This window comes from Hydra vulgaris, chromosome 03 (assembly GCF_038396675.1).
Source record: "Hydra vulgaris chromosome 03, alternate assembly HydraT2T_AEP".
NCBI lineage: Eukaryota > Metazoa > Cnidaria > Hydrozoa > Anthoathecata > Hydridae > Hydra > Hydra vulgaris.
In genome coordinates, this window is record NC_088922.1 from 5349901 (window position 1) to 5369645 (window position 19745).

A 19745-nucleotide genomic window follows, 5' to 3' on the forward strand; every position below is an offset into this window, starting at 1 on the left:
AATAACTTATTCTTTAGTTTAAAACATTGATATTTTTTGTACCATGTTCCATAATCTACCAGACTTAATTGAACTATTTTATTTATTGTTGTTATTAAAACCCTATTATCATTTGAGTCTTTCCATCAAAAAAAAAAAAAAAAAAAAATCATGGCTTACTATTATAAAATACTTCCTGCTGAATTTTTTATATAAAGTAATATTGTTATTGTTGTGCTGCAACTGGCAACTCTAAATACAACTTTCTTTTTATTCAAAATAACATAAAGGAAATATATATAAAATATATATTTAGGGAGGTTTACTTCCGATCTTATACCTAACTGTTTAAATAACTTGTTAAATCATGTTTTAAAAAATCTGATTTACCAAGTTAGTTCCCAACCTTACATTAGGTTAGATTTTTTATTTATATATTTAAAGCAAGTTATATATGTTGATATAGGAAAAACACCATTTTAACTTTTTTCTTACGAAATTATAATGATTCAAAAACTAGTTTTGCAACAAATTGTAAAAAAACGTAAAAATACATTTATATTAATTCTCGTTTTTAAAAATATTAATACGCACTTTTTATAAGTATTTAGTTTCTACTGATACCTAAGTTGTCGACTAACAACTTCTATTGAATAGGTTTAAAAGATATAAAAATACAGTTTTTAATAGCAAACAAAAAATTATTGAACAAAATGCTTAATATCGGAATAATTGTACTCTTGGTTGTTAAAGGAGGTAACTTTTAATTTTTTATATATTTTTATTCTTTACAGTTTTTATCATAAATATTTAAGAAAAATTTGAAGTTCAAAAAAATGTAATACTTTTTTTTTTTTTACTCAAAATATTTGCTTGAATAAAATTTTTATAAAATTTAAATTGTTAATTTTTATATGATTTGTATATAAGAATTCTTATTCATATTATAAATTTATTGTTAACATATTCATTTATACTTTTGTTTGATGTTATAAGTTAGCAATGCCAATTTTTGTCAATGTTATAAGAACGCGGAAAATTTTTGTTGTGTTCTTTGCTAAATATATTTTGCATAATAAAATATTTATTAGAAATGCGTAATTAATAATTGAAAATGTTTTGCAAAATAAAACAAAGACTAACGATTAAATAAAGATTTCAAGTAACAAATAATATCTTTTTTTAAATAAAAGTAACGAAATTAAATAATGAAATAAAAATAGCCTAAAACTATTGTATATAAAAAAAGCACTAACAACAAAAGGTCTACTACCAGTAATGGATCGTTGTTTTTTGGGTCTCTTGGCTGATCGAATTTTTGGAGTCCTGCCCTAGCACCCCAAAAGCTAAATTTTTTAAATATCAGAAGCAACCTGATGTTTTTGTAAACAAATGAAACGACAGACTTAAAAATCAAATTTTATTAAAACTAAAAGAAATAAAATTGACATAATGACTTTATCATAGTTATAAGTAACTATAACAACAACAAATTCAAAAAAATTGTTCTCTTCTGCACTAAGCTGATACATATTCACAAATTGCTTCATTATAGGAAATGGATCTCTTGATATCATATTTAGTTAACAGAATTAAGAGGTTATTTATTCTTCTATTTGTCATTGTTGATGTATAATAATTTTTTATAAAAACCATTATTGAAAAAGACCATCCTGCTTCGCAGCTCGTTATAGGTATTGTTAGGTAAATTTTAAGAATTGTATAAAGATTCAGAAATATATCAATATTTCTGAATCTTATATATATAAAGATTCAGAAATATATCAATATTTCTGAATCTTTATATATATCAAATATATCAATTTTTTCTAAAAATTAGTGTCAACATTTCAGAAGCAGTGATACAATCATTTTATTTAAACAATTTCTAGATAATGCTGAAATTAACTGCATTCACTAAATAGTTCCTCTCCGATATCATTTTTTTATATAATGACATAACGAAATCCATTGATTTAAGTTCAATAAATGAATCTCTTTTGCCCAGATTTATCAAAAATTTGAGTTTATCTTCAATATCCTTATGACACCTCTTCTTTTAAGTTTAGCGACCAATTTATCCAATAAAACATTAAATACCTCTATACAAAACTTCTTTCCTTCCAGTAAAAATATTTTTTCCTTTTTAGAACTTTCATCAAATATATATTTAAGTGTATTGGATTTTTTTTTTGATAGCTAACTTTAACCGCATGAAATTATTCATATAAAAAGACCATCTAATGGTGATTAAATTTTTTAATGAAAATGCCAGTGATGCTATTTTACTCAAAATTTTCCAACTGTGTAAGATGCAGAGAAATAGGTGTAAATGAGTCGAATAATTCCGAAATATTTTGTTATTTCCATTACAACGCACACTGCCTCTACTCTAACCAAATTTAAGGAATGCGCAGCACAAAGGGCAAAGTACGCAAATGCATTCATTCTTTTTATTATTGCTTGTGAGCCTGTATATTTTTCACACATATTTGATGAGTTATTGTATAATTGCCCATGGATGTTTTTAAAAAGAAATCTGCGTTATTTAAAAACTGAAATATTTTGTAAATAATGTCTCGCTGGTATGATTTTCGATCTGTAGAAAGGTTGTAAATTGACGTGGAGTCTACAATAAGAGTATCATATTTTGTACCATTATTGTTTATCTGCCTAACATTTTGTTTTAAAACATTTTTTCCTATGTTTCTCTTCATATACAGTTTCGGATAAGTAAAGTAGATTTGATTGCTCCAGTTTGATACTTTGTTAGATGTTCTTTTAAGAAAAGATCAGCATTAGCATCTGTAAATAATTTGCAAGGTAAACAAAATGCTGCTCCTTTGCATAAAGAAAAACAAAGCCAGCACCTTACAACTGTTTGACGGTTTTTCATGAACTTAATATAAAAATGTTTAAAAAAAAATCTGCTTTGATATTTATTATTTTGGTTAGATTCTGAATATGAATCAATTTCATTTTTATTTTGGAAAAAATAAGATGGCCGGTTTAGGCAAAAATCGAAAAACATCAGAACTAATTAACTTTGGCCAATATTCTATATCGCTATCGTTTACTCTTACATCAATAATATCAGTAATTTTATTCAGTTTTTCTATCTCTTCTTGCATGCAGCCCTTGTCTTTGTCCTAAACAAGATATTTGCCTTGGCTTCGGTACCTTGGCTGCCCTCAGCTACTTTGATAGCGTTGGATTGGAAAAGACTGGTTAGTTCTCGAAACTTTGATAGTGTTTTAAACTTTTTTTATTTTATTTTTTGTTTTTGAACCCTTTAAATATTTCATCCCCGACGTTTTTAATTATATTTAAAAGCCCCAAAACCTTTAAAATTTCAAAGAATCAAGAGGTTGCTTAAAAGTGAATTTTAGCAATAAAAAGTATTTTGGATTTATGTAATATACATTTCCGAATAAAAATACAAAATCAACTAAACTGTTATAGTCTTATAAATTATTACGCCTCGATATTGTCTCGCTACATTTTGTTGATATTGCACCCAAATTGCATTTCAAAATTATTTATAAGGTATGTTTTGTCTAAAATATTTTTAGTGTTTGCTAACTTGGATTATTTTTTATTATATTATCCCTTAGCGCAATCTAGGCGTACATTAGCTTGTAGTTTTGTGCTGGAACTCTTTCTCATTGGGGTCATTTCCTCATGGGGGCCTAAGCCTAATGGGAGATCCGCCTCTGTCTACTATAGGTACATTATATATTATACGTTACAAAGCATAACTATAGGTGGAACACATTGTAGATGAGTTTTTCTGTCACCTACGCGAAGGTACGCCGAACGATACCACAAACCAGTTTAAACTTGTAATTGTTGAGCTGGTTGTTTCAGGCAACTATCTGTAAAAAGTTATTACCTGTTTCAAAAAAATATATATGGCGCCAGAGCTCAGCGAATATAACGCTAATTTATCGTTAAATTTCTTATATTACCAACTCTGACGTTATATTGGCGTTAGATTAAGAAAAAAAAAACCGGTTATTTTTGTATTTAACTTTTTTTTTCTGATCGTATATTTACACACGTAACATAAAAGAACAATCAAACTTTTTAAAGATAAATGCAGTAATTGTTATTACTTCATTGTATTTTTTCAGTTGAATTATGTATGACCGTAAGAATCTACGTAACAGAATAATTACAATAGATTATAAAAGAATTACAACAATTGCAAGTGTACTCATACAAAGTTAATCAATAAAAAAAGATTTTTATCCGAGCAATATTGTTACAACTAATAGTGTTAATCTGAACGAAGTGTTGAATCTTGTATATATGCATAGCTTGCTGCAGTCATTAAATTGCTCGTAAAGTCTACTGCTTTGCGAAAATTTGTTTTTATTTGTGGTTTTCGTGTATTTTGTGTACAACCAAATCTTATATAAAACCATTTAAATGTCACTAATGTAAAAACTCTTGGTTTGAGTTTCCATTTAATCTAAGGAAGTATGTAAATTTAACAATCAATAATTTAATGCTGATTTAACAACCAATAGGCTCTATCCAACCTTTTTTATTTTAAAATATCAAAGTCTCTGTCGCCAAAAATCAATCTCAAAGACCAAAGATTAAAATTGTACATTATATACAACAACAACAAAAATTCCTGCAGAGAAGTTATATCCAAAAACAAATATGAACAAGCACTTAAAAATAGCGAATACATAAACTGCTCCCTATCAGATCAAATAAAAAAATATTTATATAAAATAAATTGTAAACGTAATACCAAAAATGCCTTCACAAATGTCGCTGAAATATTTTTAAAATTACTAGAAAAAAATTTCCCTAAAACCCACAAGTTTCACGAAATCTTTAGCATAAACACTGTAAAAGTAAGCTACAGCTGCACCAAAAATATCAAAAAAATGATTAAAAATCACAGCAACAATACGTAATACGATGTTACGTTGATGCGTCAATAGACGAGGTTTTTAAAACTTTTTGATAAATTTAAAATGGCCTCCGGATCAAATATTAACAAAAACAAAAGCAATGGCTCTTGGAGGTTTCAATTAAATTGCATAAAATAACGCGTTAACCAGCTCTAGCGGAAAAAAGCAAAATATAGTTTAGTGCAATGCAACAGGCATCAAAATATTAGGAATAAAGGTTGAGCTGGAACAAGGCTGTTGAAAATTTAAATAAAAGCTATTAGCTATAAAATACAGAAGCGTATCTCTGAAATGCAAAGGAATTTTTGTTAATACCATGCCTTGTCAAAGGTATGGCTTGTAGCCACCATTTTCCCAATAATAAAGTTTGATGAAAAAAGATAAACAAACAAATATCTGTTTACCTGTAGCGAAGGTTGATTGCTGAGCCTGTTAAGAGAGATATTGTCAAACACCCTATTGACTAAGGGAAATTTGCTATATAGGATGTTAACAAACAGTTAATGAATAGCGGTGACGCAGTAGCATGCGCACTTGCCTCAGAAACAAAGGATCCGTGGTTCAAACCCCACCTCTAGAAAAATTTTGCGACATCGGTTAGGAAGGAGGCGTGACCTTCCATTTAAATGCTCATCCGCAGTGCTCAGTGATAAAACCGTAAGGACTTCTTGGGGCACCTAAAAAAAGTAACAACAAAAAAAAGTCTCGGTATGCAACTAAAATGCATTTTGTAAATGTTGAAATTGGTTATTGGTTTTTGTTATATTTGGTTTTTGGTTACGGAAAAAAACACATTTAAACTTTTTACAGTATTTGTGTTTATAAGGGATGCACCATAAAAGATTGTTTTTTTCATGCGTGTTACTGATTATTTTGAAAGAATTTTAATATGGCAAAAAGTTACGCTGGCGCGCTGTCTTCTGGCAATGCATCTGTTTTAACGAAAAGCAACCTTGATATATTTGACGCAAAAGCAGGAATCGATACTAATGTTTAGAGTGCCGTTACGGTGATTCGAATTGCAGTGTCAACGATTTTCTTTCTGCCTTAGCTACCTGTCACGAGGCACTACTCCAACAAGCTTTTTGAATTTGCAGTCATTAACTTTTCCACGTTGGCCTCTTTCCTTGAAACTGATATTGAATTCAAAGGTTGTGTTTTAACATTTCAACAGAAATATGTTCGAAAGGTCCACGTTTTAGTACAAAATATTCCAATTGGCACGCTTAGGAATGTCTGTCAAAGCGCCATCGTCCTCCTTGGTAAGCACCAAGCTTTAGGAAGAGGGGAGTTCGACTCCTTCTATTTACAAATTTGTAAAACACATGGTGAAGATATCTTTACTGGAAATGTTATCATCATTATAAGGAGCTGGAAGAACCCTTCTCAAAACCCTTTACCTTGTTATCAAAACATTGATGGACTCACTCTTAGGTACAAACATCAAGGCCAGCCCGAATCCATTACTCCAAAATCATCAAACCCAACCATCTAACCCTCAGATCCAATATAACCTACTATATCACAGATCGACAGCGCAAGTGTAGACATTGATGTTAACAGTGGCAATGTTAACCTCAATGTCGACATGGATACTAATAAAGAAAATCCCAGTGAAAAAGAACAGTTTTCAAAAACACTAAAACGAAAATCAACCCAGCCGACAAGAAAACGACTGGGGAAATCGGAATGTGAAACCCCAAAAAAATTAACAAATACTACAGAGATAAAGAAGCCGTATTTTTGGAAGAAGTTTTGTTGTCGAAAGAAAAAGATGGGATGTGTTTTGACGACGAAACTGATTCTCTAATAATTGATAAAGATTATGAAAGCCAAATATGTGCGGAAAAGAAATCGTAAGATAATTTTTTGTTCTTATTTTTTTCGTTTCAATTCCCTTCTTTTAGCTTTGTTCTCAAATAAGACTTTTATTTCGAACTTTATCGCTCTAAACCTTTATTTTTTTCTTTCTGCAAAAAAATCTTTTTTTCGAGTTTTTTCTGTTCTTTTTTTAACTTTTCATTTGTTATGCATGACACGTTTCTTAACGAGCGCTTAAGGTGTGTAAATTTGTATTGTTGTAGTTCACGCTTTTGTATAAAATTGCATGGTCCAGTGCGTTTATCTGTTTGTACTACGTCAGTTAAATCGAAAACTCGTGCGTTAAGATAAAGACTTATTGTTTGTTTTATTTTCGTCCGGTTGTAAATTATTTTATGATGTTTAAGCTGCACGAGTTTTCAAATTAAGAAAGCTATTTCTCTCCGTCATGGCTATTAACATTTTAACATGCAACATAAACGGTCTAAACGACCAAACTAAACGCGACAATTTTTTTGGTTTGCTTAAAAAGTCCTTCTACGATCTTATCCTCCTTCAGGAAACAAAGTCCCGACCGTCCACTGTTAAGTAGTGGGGTGACGAATGGACTGGCGAGTCTATTTGGAACTCTGGTCCGAGTCACAGTTGTTGCGGGGTGGCAATTCTCTCTAAATCCAACATTTCGTTAGCCGATCTAAAAAGGAACGCTAACGGTAGAATATTAAACGCCATGATAAAAATTGACGAACACAAAATGCAGGAGCTGAATATTTACTCGCCAAATGTGCCAAGAGAAAGGCGCCATTTTTTTGGCAACCTTGGAGAATTCTCGCAGGACACAAAACTACCCGTCCTGATGGCCGGTGACTTTAACATGATCGAAAGCCTGCCTCTTGACACAGAAGGCTCAAACAACGCTAAATATCACACCTACGGCATTGCTGAACTCGAGGTCTTCCGAGGTAAGAATAACCTAGTAGATGTTTTTCGTTATAAATTTCCCAACAAAAGAGAGGGCCAGGTTACTGGAAACAAAGGAGAGGACCAGGTTACTGGAAATTAAATTGTTCTCTTTTGGAAGTTGAGGTGCATAGGCAAAATATTGAACTCTTAATTCAAAATTGGCAAACAAATAAACGGTCCTGTATGTCAATTTTAAAATGGTGGGACGACTGTAAACTTTTTGTAAGGGCTTAAATACAACACATATCGACACTTAAGGGCTTAATTACAATACATATCGACAGGAAAGTGCGAAAAACAAAAATAAACATCTAAAGGATTGAAAACGAAATCCAACGGGAGCGACGAAACGCGAACCCGAATTTAGATACCATCAAAGAAAAACGTGACGCTCTTTTTTTGCTCCATTTTCCCGGAGCGTTTATTCGCACGAAACAAAAACTAATCGAAGAAGGAGAAAAACCTTCAAAATTTTTGTATATTTTGGAAAAAACTCAATTACCAAATATCAAAAAACAAGTCAATTACCAAAATTCGCAAGAATGACGGCTCATTGACGAGTGAACCTGGTGAAATACTCAACTCCCTATCAACGTATTATAAAAACATTTACACCAAAACAAATTTATGCGAAAACAAAACCGCGTCTTGTCACACATCACTAAACCTTTGAGTGATGATGAAAACCAATTTTTAAACACTCGCCTAACCTAACGCGGAACTAAAAAAAGCCCTTTTTCAATTTGAAAACGGAAAATCTCCGGGCTATGACGGATTTCCAACTGAATTTTACAAAACTTTTTGGCACATTTTTTGAAGATTTTGAAGAACTTGCCTACAAAATTCTTTTCGTAGAAAATAACACCAGCTACTCTACGAAAAATAATTTCACTAATTCACAAACAAGGAGATTTTACTAAATGCAAAAATTGGAGGCCTATATTAAAGTAATATAGGCCTCCAATTTGTAATCAGCGCCGATTAAAGAATCGGCGCTGATTACAAAATAATCACAAAAGCGCTGGCCCTAAGACTTGCATAAGTAATGGGGAAAATTATAGAACCAAATCAAACTTGCGGAATTCCAGGTAGAAATATTTTTTCAAATATACATCTGATCTAAAAGATTACGCAGAATTTAAAAAACTACCTAGTTTCATTTTGACAATAAATCAAGAAAAGGCGTTTGACAAAGTCGATCGCGCGTTTCTGCTGCTGATTCTCCGAAAATTCAATCTCGGAGAAAATTTTTTATCTTTCATTAACACCTTATATTCAGAAGTTTCGGCAACTGTTCTGAATTGTGACTTCCTGTCTACCTTCTTTCTTACAGAAAGGGGAGTTAGACAAGGCAACCCTCTCTCTCTTTTGCTGTACTTTTTTGTTGCTGAAGCTTTGGCTTTAGTGATCAGAGCGGATAGCAGAATAGAGGGTTTTCCTCTCCGGGAACACCAAAACCTCTAAAACTACAGCAGTACGCAGACAATTCGAACTTTTTTGCTAAGGACGTAAAATGTGTCCGCTATTTCTTTGAAAACTTGAAACTATTCGAAAAAGCAAGTGGTTCAGTGATCAACGCCTCAAAAACCAAAGGTCCTGCTCTTGGGGGTTTTGATCCCAAAATTTACAAAGAACTGGATAACATAGAGTGGAACAATGACACTGGTTTCAAAATTTTCAGACTGAGTGATACTTTTTTTTTTTTTTTTTTTTTCTGTCTTTCTCTGTTTTAATATAATATAAGATTTTACAACTTCGTAATATAAAATTTCAATAAATAAAATAAGTAAAACAGATAGGGGCTCAAAGAAGATGAGGATGACAGTACGTTATCGCAATCTTTTCATAGAGCCCCTATAACAAGATTTCAAAAAAATATCGTAATATGTTACAGTATGCGTAATAAAATTTCAATAAAATATCGTAATAAAACGCGTAATTCGCTAATAAAATTGATAAGCAACCAACAAAAGTAGAAATAAAAAAAAAACAGATTTATGAGAAATTATTCAAAGTATCATTAACCAAAAACGTTTCTTATATTTTAAAAATTTCTTTTTTCGTTAAAAACTTGAATGAACTTAACGAATTTACGGTACCTTTGAATCCTTTTTGAAAAGTATTCCATACTTTTGGACCTCGAGATACTACTAATTTCAACTGGCAAGTAGCTCTTTACAAAATAGAGAAAAAGCTCAAGTTTCTGGGACTGCGTACTTTGTCAGTTAGGGGAAAGACTAGTTTGATAAAAACGCTAGCAATGTCAAAAGTGTGGTTTCTAGCAAACATCTTGCCCACTCCCTATTGGGTAATAGAGCGTTTGCATTGAGCCATTTTCGAAAATCTGTGGCAAAAGACCAATTTCAACCCGGTTAAACGAGAGACACTTTTCTTACCCGTCAAAAGCGGGGGTCTCGGAATATTATCACCGAAGGAGCGAAGTTGCGATCCGCCTCAAAACGCTCTTTCAAAAAAAGAATGCGATGAGGACAAAACTCACGGTTCTTACTACTTTTCACAATATTGGGTGGCAAGTCCACTTGTAAAATTTGCTAAGCTAAACCAAAGCTGGAGTTTTTTAGGGCAAAACACGTTTTCAAAACACTGGGACAACAAAATGTCTCTGTACTATAAATCTAAAATTGAAATCTTAGATAAATAAGGGTCCCTGTCTAACATCCCCTTAAAATCAACAAAAAACTTTTATTTAGAAGTGGCAAAAAACAAAAAGACAGTCGTGTCAGCAGAACTTTTTTGGAACAGTTCAACAAAAACAACAATACCGTCGACCCAGATTTGGAAAATAAATTTTACCTCCCTCGCATACGGACCGACACAAAACATCCTCTTCCGATTTTTCCATAACAACTTACCTTCTGCTGTCTTGCTTGCCAAAAACACAAGGCAATAGATTGTTAAAAACAACAAATGTAAAACTTGCGGAAAAATTGAGGACAATCTGCACATATTTGCCTACTGTCCTCCTTCTGTTACAATATGGGAATACTTTAAACATGTATATAACTCCTTGACATCCCTAAACAACTTTTCTCCAATAAATTTGATATTCTTGATTGAGACTGCGAATTTATCGGAGAAAAACTCTACCTCGCAGCTGCTGTTAACAGTCACTCAAGCCATTATGAGTAAAATATGGAACAGCAGATACCACCATATGTTTAACAATTCAAACATTGACCTAAAGGCAGTGATCAGGATAATTACATATGAGCTAAGCTAATACACTGGCTCATAGAAAGAACTAAATGTTTAGTTAAGTATTCCTGTTCTCTGCAAATATATTTTTCTTTTTACAACAAAAATATTGTTATATAAGATTAGACAATCACTGCCAGCCCTTAGTTTATGATATATATTTTATTCTTTGCATGTTTTCTTTAGATTTCGTAACGTGATGTTTTGTGTGAAAGTCCTGTATTTTTTTAGTTTTACTTAATAAAATCTTTCCTTACTAAATATAATAAATTAATCTTTACCAACTTCATTTTCAATCTTTTTCTATATTCTCGATTTCTTTCCGCACAACGGCTTAAAAATTAAAAAAAAAAAAAAAAAAAAAAATATAAAATTAAAAATACAAAAAAATAAAAATACAAAAAAAATAATTTATATATGAAGTTACGAAACTATTATAAAAATTTTGGCATACAGGGTGTAGAATTTTTTTAAAAAGTTCGGTGTTAATTTTATGTAAAAGAGTTTGTTTTTTTGTCATATTATGAACGCGTATTAATAAAAATATTTAAAAATTGAAAAATATATACAAAGAGGAGCATGTGTAAAAGTTATTGTAATTAGTATATAAGTATTTTTTATGCAGAGACAGTTGAAATATTTGTAAAAAACTATTATTTTGTAATAAAATATATATATATATATATATATTTTGGTTATTATTAACTTGCATATACATTATGGAGAACAACTTTAACACTTTTAACAGCCCGAATCGTAAATTCTTTACATGAAATAAATGTAAAATGTTACTTGAAAGAAGAAGTTAAAGAAAAAATACGATGCTACGTAAATTATGTAAAACCTTATACATAATCAAGTTAACTTGATATGAACAAAACTTGCACAATCTAACATCTTTTGTTATATCTGTTCGCTATCTCTATGCTATCTTTCTAACTCAACTTTTTCTAACTTTTACTCTAATATCTTTCGTTCTTCTTAAATTTTTTTACTCTTGGTCTGCAAAGCGGGTTATGATGTTCTTCAGTGAGCTGAACTCGTCTTCACGGGCCTTGTATGGGGCCTCTATATGGCAATTAGCTTGAGGAGGATAAACCATAATACTAAAAATATACTAAAAATCAAAACAACAAAAATCTTCCCAAGAATTAAAAATAATAACCCAAAATGCAATCGTCATAACAAAACAGAATGTCCTCTGAATGGAAAGTGCAAATCAACAAACATTATATGCATAAGCATAATTACAGCTAAAAAACCAACCCAACTAGTAAATTACTCGCATATACAGTTTTTGTAATATATTTCATAATGCAATTTATATTTTTATATCTTACATACATAGGAATTATTCAGATTTACTCGTCTTCCATGAGTTTTGATATTGTATATGTAATATTTTAAAAAAATTACTGAAAATAACTAAAACAAGACATGCTGTAGCTCTTTTCCACAATGTCTAAAATCTAAAATAAAATCTTGTATAAACCACAAGTACAAGCTCATAAATTCAAATACCATTGACCTCAGTTTTATTTCACGATTTTTAGCACCTAATGATAAGGGTTTTTTTATGATTAATTATCTTTAGAACTTCAATTTAAAGAGTTTGATCTTTCCTTTAAAAGACATTTTCTAAAAAGTCTTTAAAAAAATCTTTTAAAAAATGAAAAGAAACTGTTACAAGTGAAATATTAGAAAAACTGTTGTTTTAAAATTTGTATTTTTTCTGGTTGTTACAGTGCTCAAAAACAACCTAACGGTCTTATTACAGAGAACCGCAGAATTTCACACCTTGTTTAAAAACAGTAGTTATTTTTATCAAATACAAGCAATTTTAAATAATCAAAAATATATTATAACTTTTTTTTTCAGGGCTAGGACTTCAATGTTATAAAACGCCTCTTCATAACGTAACGGAAAAAGTGGAGCCGATTATTCAAAACTGCTCAGGTGTTGAAAATACTTGTTTAACTGTTAGTTTGAGCATCAATGGAATAATGAAATCAATGGAATTAAAATGCACGAGTAACTTAATTATTCCGTGCTCTATGCAATGCGGATTTTTTTATTCAAGTTCTAATGGTTGTAAGGTAAAGTAAATTATTTACTTTCTTTTGCCCACGACCTCCCTCTTCTCTAAAATAAAAAAGTTCACGGTACAGGCATATTATATATATATATATATATATATATATATATATATATATATATATATATATATATATATATATATATATATATATATATATATATATATATATATATATATATATATATATATATATATATAAAGGCAACGTTTTTCGTGTACACCACAAATTTTTATACAAATTTTTATACAATGATCAATAATGTATCTCTAATAACTATCTATAATAGTTTTTGTCAACTATTTTATTATGTTTTTTATGCTAAGACTGTAACCGCTATCAATTGTTAATAGAATATTTGTTTTTTGAAGCGTATAAATTTGCAACGAACTACTTATATGTGTTTTGTATTTGCTCAGAAAGATATTTCATATCTTTACAGGCTTATTCTGTCCAAAAGCTCTCGCCACTAAGCAAATTACAATAAAAACAAAACAACGAATTTTTTTCATTACTTACATTTAACTATGATTTTTTTTTTAAATTAACGAAGATTTTTAAGCAATTAAACGTTTAAAGAAAAAAGATTAAACAATAAAGCTTGTATTTCCTTATTATATTAAAAATTATGTTACATATGCATAATACACAGAGGGTCTCACTAACTTATATATATATATATAGATATAAACTTTTTTTGACCATGAATAAACCAAACTAAATATATATCCCAGTGGGATATCGGGTAGCAAATAGCCAGCTATAATCCTAACGGTAAAGGCAGCAATATGGCCACGAAGATCGCTAGCTTTTTTTAAGTTAGCGAAAAGCTATTGATGTTTGTAAAGATAAAAACAAGGATTTGGCTACAAAGACAGCTAGCTTAATAAGCTAAAGACTCACTACCTATTGTTGCTAGCATCATTATTTTTTTAATTTTTGTACCATGATCAAGATGAAAAATATCTCTTTTGTAACGTTTTTACGTCTTTTTAAATTTAGCATGAATTGCCTCGCCTGTTTTCTCAACAAATTTACCTAGACCACAAGATTAATGAATACAATATAAAATTACATGATTCAATTTTGATCTTTTTAAACACCGGAATCAAGATAATGATTTTTGAAACCTGGTGTCACTTTTTTATCAATATGAAAGACAATAACACATATCTTCATAAACCCATCTCCAGAATTCATTGACACTTTCACTAAAGTCTTATAAAAATTAAGTCCTCTGTTACTAATTATCAGTTTAACATAATCAGATGTGTCTTTTATTATAACAATATCTCGCTCAGCCAAACAAACCACCTGATTCCTCACAAAATTCCTACAAATTCGGTAGGAAATCACAAATGGTCTACAGATTTTTATGTAGTTCTTTCAGTCTTCCAAGTTTATTGTTCTCAAATCTGCTTTGTCCCACGTTTCTCAGCTTGGAGCAAAATAATTTGGTTCTATTATCACTCAGATCAATTGCAACTTGTAACAGCATAATAATTTTAATGGGTACATATGCTATGATTCTGCGAAGAGTTAATAAACTGTAAATTTATTCCACTAGTTGAAAACATCACTCTCTGCCCACAAAGAATATTTTCCTTTTCCATTTTATGTTTAAAAATATGAACTAACATTTTTTTCTCCATACATTAACTCTCTATTACCTTCCAATGCACGATTAACGAGACTTTTAACTGTTTTCCTTTTTCCTTTATGGATGAAAATATTCCTGGACTTTAATTAAATTAATTTTCATATTTTTATTACTCTTTTATTAAATATTTATTTAAATCCTTATTTAAATACTTTTTAATCAACTTGAATTTAAGTATATCAACAAATGCAAAACAGTGAGGGCATATTGAAAACGCTTCTTCTAAAATAGGAATAATATTGATAGGTTCAGTTCAGAGTTGAACTTGCTCTTTTTTAGAATTTTGATCAATCAATCCAGTTCTAAATTGTAAAATAAACAAAACCTTTATAAATATAAGTCTTGTAAGTTACTTGACGTACTTTGTGTATTGTAGTTTATTTCGTCATCTGGATACGTGCGTTACTGACTTCCTCATAATAAAATATAAGGAAAAGTTGTAAAAAAAATTTGTTTGTCTTGTTTATTTTGTTGTGTTAGCATGAGCAACTCATCTGTAAATAATTTTTTAATTTTCCCATCAAATTTTTTCAATTAATACTTTTATTTAAATATTTTGTAAATATAATGAAATATTATTTTTTGGTAAATATATTGACAACTCATTCGGTTAAAATATGTTTCAACGATAAGATTTTCTTATAACAAACAGCCGAAGTACCTCTGGCATGCATTTTTTCAGACCCAAATAAATTAAATTTAAAATTATTAGCATGAAGATATTTGGTAGGGTAGAGCTGGTCTAAGATATCTAAAACATTAAATATTAGTGGCTGTACTTCATTACATTCCTACATCATAAAGGCAGTATTTTCAATTTTTGTTTTACACTGTGGACAAAGTTTGCTTTTTCTAATCCTAAATTCAAACATTTTTTTGTTGGTGGACAACATGAAATGTGCTGTTTTAAAAAGAATTTTGCTAGCTTTATTATTGGTGCTTTTTTATAAAGATTTAGAAAATAAATGTTTCTGATCTTTTTCATTTAAATTTTTCATGCTTATAAAAGTTGCTTTCCAATTATAAAACATGGGCCACAGCGTGAGTTAAATTGAGGAGGAAGGCGGAGGGGAGGGGGTCTAAATAGAAATATTCATCTTAAATTCAAATGTTTTTGGGATTGGGATTATGCCATGTTTTAAACATCCTCTGCATTGAAAAAGAGCGTTCTGGTTTGGCCGATGTAGCTCCGTTTTTTAACACGATTAACATAATGATCCAAAATATTCTGGATTATTGGGCCATTTTCTTTATTCGAATTCTGAAGTTTCTTGTATGTATCTAATAATTCAATATGGCATAAAATTTTTAAAAATATTCGGTATGAAATGAAGCCCCTTTTTATATGGTTCCAATTGAAATCTCCTGGGAAATCAGATTCTAAAACCTTATGCTCCTTCTTTAGGATCTTAGAAGTTTATAAACTTCTTGAATGCTAATTGCTCAAATAGATCTTCTATTGCAATAAAAATTGTCAAGAGCTTCAAAATATATCGGCTTGAAATAATTATCGGCTTTTTCTGGGTATTAGGCATTGCGTGTTTGTTCTTTGTAACCAATACATATTGAAAATGAAATAATTCAACTTTTTTTGTTTCCTCGGCAAGTTAGGTTTTTCAATTGATTTGATTAAATTTGCTGCTTTCTTAACCACCGCAAAAAACAAATGAAGAGCACAATGGAAAAAACAGCAGAGTCACATTTTTCACATTTTGAGAAAACCTAAATTAAAGGTTTGAAACCTTTTTATTACAAATTATGTGAGAAACTGTCAATTCTTTTAATTTTTAAGGGAAGGTCATCCATTTAAGCATCAAATTTTAACAAATAAATATTCTGAAAATCATGTTAGCTCATGGAAAATTTTGTTTTTTCAAAATGTGTTCAGATTGGACTCTGCTGTTTTTCCGTTGATTAGGACTTTGCCTGTTTTTCTATTGTAACACATAAGAAATAACTATATAAAACCATTAAATTTTAAAATTTTTTTATTTTAAACAAAAAAAAAAATAAAAAATGCATGAACATTCACTGGTCTTGACCCTCATCTTCAACTTTATCGTCATACTGCAGAGCATCATAGAATGCCTCATTGGTGGTAAATTTTTTGAGGACTTGGAGGTCTTTGTACTTTGCAGCTGATATAGCCAGTCTGTCTTCATACAAAGCTACTGGCACTGCTGTGCATACTGAAAATTTTTTTTTGTTATAATATAATAATATTATATAATATAATAATATTATATAATATAATAATATTATATAATATAATAATATTATAATATATATATATATATATATATATATATATATATATATATATATATATATATATATATATATATATATATATAATATATATATATATATAAGAAAATACCGTTCCATGAGTCTCTGTGACAAACGGTCCCTGGACCTTCATCCTTGTTAAAAACCATTTCCCGAATGGGGCGCGTGGGGAACGGGCAGCCTTTCTTATACAATGGCCTTAGAAAGCCGGAGAAGTTTTTGACCAGATCCTGTTTAACATCAGTCACGTTAAATGGTGTAGGATGTTTTCGTGCTTCACTAAATATTTTTATCCAGTCTTCTGGAACACTAGCACTAGACTTTGTATTTACTGGACCCATGTCCCTGTCACACTCCATATAAAAATGTCCGCGCTCAGGGAATGTCACTGTCACTGAGGTAAACCTTTTTCTATGGTGCACCATATAATCTAAAAACCGAATCAGGGTAAAGTTCTTATTCTGTCCTGAGCAGGAATCGCAGAATAGTTCAAGGTGAGTAACCTCTTCGCTGACCTTGGTTGTGATGTGGTCATACAGGAAAGAAGCCACCTCATCTGAACCTTTCCTAGCGACAGTCTCATCATAGCAGTAAAGAAAAACATCATCAGTTGATAGTTGGTGAATGTTAAATGATTGGTATGTGAGCTTTTTGTTGTAGTAAAAGTCATTGGTGGACTTGTTGGTTAGGTTGACATTTTTTTGGTAGTCAAACGTAAAGGCCTCAAGATGAGGTGTAATCTTGGCCCTTCGCTTAGCGTCTCTTTTTCTCCGGTAGAATGTGTCAGCCTTTCGCTGGTGGAGATCTTTTTGAAATTTTAACTGCTTCAGGTCCCTTATGAGGACTTCATTTGTTGGGTCTGATTCAAGAGTCTTTGTAGCAATTTCTATTTTTGCCAAGAACTGGTCGCAGGCTGAGCAAGTGTCGGTTCTTGGGTACCCAAAGCCAATGTTAAAATCGTTGTTGAATATAAGCCTGTATGACTCATACACTAAACTGTCTCCTGGCCACTTCTCTTGATATAAATCAAACATCTTGGAGATGCTGAGTTCTTCTGGCAGGTACAGCCGTCTCGTCTTCTCTTGTGAGTAATGAGACTGCCGACCCCTAAACGAAGAGATGTGGTCTCTTATTCTCTGCCGCAGTTCATCAGATATTTTGTGATGACTGCCATGCTTTCCTCGTCCATCAACAGGAGGCAGGCCTGGGGTGAGTAAAAAAAATTAAAAAAAAATTAAAAAAAGTTATAAAAATACATGTTCAGAGCACAGGACTCTTTATGAATTTCAACATTTCTTTTTAAATATTGAAAAATATTAATATATAGACAAGAAAGGATTATAGAAAAATGTGCATTTTTTTTACATTAACTATGATAAGAAAAAATAGCTTTTTTATTCCACAAACTGAAACAAAAAACTATTGCTAATAGTATAAATTACCTGTAGTAGCAAGACTTCTCTTGATAGTCTCAAGTCTCCCTTTCTTAATTCCAAAGATGGAGATGAAGGCTTGAAAGCAAACATAGGCAAATGAATCTGGGTCAACATTATCTGTACTCTTCAGGAATACTTTATAGTGATAGCTGTGACTGTTTGCACTTTTAGGCTCTTCCTTTCGAGGTCTTTTTCGGCTAATCTCCGCGACTGTGATCAGTGAAGCAAGATAGGAATCCTGTAAAAAGAAGCAATATAAGATTATTAACGCAACCGGTCACACATCTTTGGAAACACAAGCATTTTTATAAAATTTAAAAATATATAAGCCTACCTACTTTGTTAGAATTAATAAATTTGTATGCTGCGTTCAAATAGAACAATGAACTGTGATATTGGGTCCACCCCACTAAAAAACTAAGTTAAAAATGCCTATTAAACATACAATACCAGCCTTGGGTATCATAACACAGTAATACAACCAGATGTCTACCATCGTTATGATTCAGATGTACAGGTCTAGCTATTCTAGACCTAACTAAATTTGAATGAAAATGAGAATGAGAAACTCTTTGTCTTATTTAATCAACATGTTCATGGTGGAATAACAGGTGCATTAAAATTATGAATCTAGGTCTAGACCTAAATCTAGAGCTAGTATTATAAATAAAAAAATAGCCTTTTTTGGCTTGTCTGTAACAATAGGTGTAGCATCGTAGTCAGCCATTTTGTTTTAGTATAGATTCTTTGTGTACTGGTTACTCAAATGAGCTTGTGTACTGGAACTCAAATGAGCTTAATAAAAACACCCTATTTTGATCCTTATGAATTTAAAATCAAAAAAGATTTAAATTTACTTTCTATATTACACTTAAACATAAGAAGCATGCGGCAAAATTTTGAAAAGTTTAAAGAATTTCTATTTATTATAAATTACACGTTCGACGTCAAATCTCTGTCAGAGACTTGGCATGATTCAGAATGTCCTCTAGAGTTGAATTCTAATTATAGTTTGGCAAATTACAAACTAATTAGCCAACCACGAGGAAGCAATAAAAAAGGCGGAGGCATAGGTGTTTACGTGCTCAAAAAGTACTAATTTAAAATAAAAAAGCCATTAAGTGTAGCAAATAATAATTATGAAATAATTAAATATATGAAGATCACAATGGAAATCAAAACGGCAGAGTCACATATAACGTTATTATATGGACCCTGCCTTTTCTTTCCTTGTCACTGGTGGACACTGCTGTTTTTTCCATTGTATACCATATTCTCTTATTCCATTTTACCATAGACTATGTCGGTTTTTTCATTTGAAACTTGGCTTAAAAGAAGCATTTTTCAATGCTTT

The 19745-nt window shown here is 30.7% G+C and overlaps 1 long non-coding RNA gene across 1 annotated transcript in view; it reads left to right on the forward strand.

Moving 5' to 3' along the window:
* The first annotated feature begins 596 nt into the window (after positions 1-596).
* Positions 597-19745, forward strand: part of LOC136077895 (uncharacterized) — a 46716-nt gene continuing 27567 nt past the window's right edge. The window contains exons 1-2 of the long non-coding RNA XR_010637355.1: positions 597-735; positions 12789-13006. This is a non-coding gene — a long non-coding RNA (uncharacterized LOC136077895). The remainder of the gene's footprint in view (positions 736-12788; positions 13007-19745) is intronic.